Raw genomic sequence first — 1858 nt, 5'->3', positions numbered from 1 at the left:
TGTGTGTATATATAATATATATAATATGTCTTCTTTAGTTATGTATTTGCTATTACCGTGTGTGAGAGTGCACCCTCAGGAGTTCATTCCTGTCCTCTCCTTTTCCCATTAGTTCTAATTAAAACTCAAGTCACCAGTCTTGATTGGCATTCCCTTTTACACACTGTCCTTGCCACTATCTTAATTAAACCTCAGATTTTATAGTTCATTACTCTTGCATAAAAGCTATAAGCTCTCAATTTGAGAAAGTTTTAAAAATTTAAAAATCACATATAAATACACTATTCTAAGATAACTAGCCAGGTTCTCTTCTGATTTAGAAGATTCTGTGGAAGCTAACTACACTTTGACACTATTTGTTCACTGTGTGTTTCAAATTTCTGTTTATATATAACTATCTATGACTTTATTCTGTTAATAATAACAGACTTAACTATAAACATCAAGCAAATACAGCTTTTTTCTTTTATTTTAAGAATGTGAAGAATGCTGGTCCTTGTATAGGACTCCTGTATTAAACCTCACCCACCAGGGCTAGGGAGGATTGTGGAAGTGGAGGCAAAAAGACTGTAAGAGCCAGTGAGGAAGTGGGTGACCATATGAAAACAGAGTCCTACAAGCTCTGGGCTCTCTGCTTGTATGAATCTATACCAGTGGGGTCAGCATACACAAATTCAATGGGAACTCAAGCAGGCAAAAACTCAGCATAGAACTGTGGAAATGGAGAGTAGATTCCAGTTTTAGCTGAAGAAATATAGACAGGTAATTACTGCCAGGTGAGGAAGAGTTGATCTTCCTAAAGTGAGGGACTCAACATAAGCTGACTAGACCTTAGCAGATGAACTTGCACTGAGGAACGTCTGGGAGCACTAACTTGACACAATAGACCTTAACAGGGATGATAGAACATGTGAATTCCAGTGGTGGCAATTGGTTGGGTGCCAGTCAGACAGAGGGTGTAAAGATGATTGATTGCGAGGTTGTGTATAAAATACACCAAAATTCAATGAAAACAAATTAAAGAACAGAATATAAAAGCACTTTTCAATTAAGTGTTAAAATATAAGAAATATTCACTTTTCAATGAAGAATTTTACTTATTTTGAGCTCATAGAAATCTCTTCATTCCCTCTCTGTTCTCTTTCCTCTCATTTTCTTCATGTTCCGTTAACTTGATCTTTCATGCTTCTTTGTTCTTTTGCTTTATCTCTAGCAGATCTGTGCTAAAATTTTTCAAAAACTTTGTGCTCCAGTTTACATCCCCATTCTCCCTTTGAAACATTCTCCTTTAGTTTGAGTTTTATAGTGTTTTTGTTGCTCTCACGTAAATCTCATCACTCTCAGTGCTTGATTTTTATTCTGAAGTATAACTAGAAAAAATACTTTTCACATTCTTCACCTATACATTCATGCAGAGTTGCTGTGAAAGACAGCAGCCACTCAAACACTGGATCTTGAGCTAAATCTTTTCCTACTTGTGTAACTCTTATGAAAGAGAACATGCCCATGGGAATTTTCAGAAAGCAGTTAATCATTCACAGCTGGAAATCCTAATCAATCTGCCTCCCAAAGTTCAAGAAAACTGTCTAGGGGAGACAGAGTTTCATCTCATCTGCCCTAAAAGAAGTAAATCTACCCTATGCTGAGGAGAAACAATGGAGTAATCTCTCCATCCCCATCCCCCAAAATTTCAGCAAATTTACAACAAATTCCTTTGTATGGAAATATGTCTCTCTGGTACAGAACATTTCTTAGAGTCCAGATTCTAAACATGGTTCCAACATGTATCTTATCCTAGTTCACTGTTTTTTGCACATCACTTGTTTAATATAATATAATATAATATTATATACATATA

At 35.7% G+C, this 1858-nt stretch overlaps 1 protein-coding gene across 1 annotated transcript in view; it reads left to right on the top strand.

Annotated features, from left to right (window-relative positions):
- LOC103746312 (pancreatic alpha-amylase-like) overlaps positions 1–1858 on the top strand; it is a 12940-nt gene that overhangs the window by 3870 nt on the left and 7212 nt on the right. The window lies entirely within an intron of this gene.

The sequence above is a fragment of the Nannospalax galili genome, unplaced genomic scaffold, assembly GCF_000622305.1.
Source record: "Nannospalax galili isolate Female #2095 unplaced genomic scaffold, S.galili_v1.0 scaffold1484, whole genome shotgun sequence".
Lineage (NCBI taxonomy): Eukaryota > Metazoa > Chordata > Mammalia > Rodentia > Spalacidae > Nannospalax > Nannospalax galili.
Note: the sequence above shows the minus strand (reverse complement) of the source record. Positions and strands in the feature narration are given on the sequence as shown.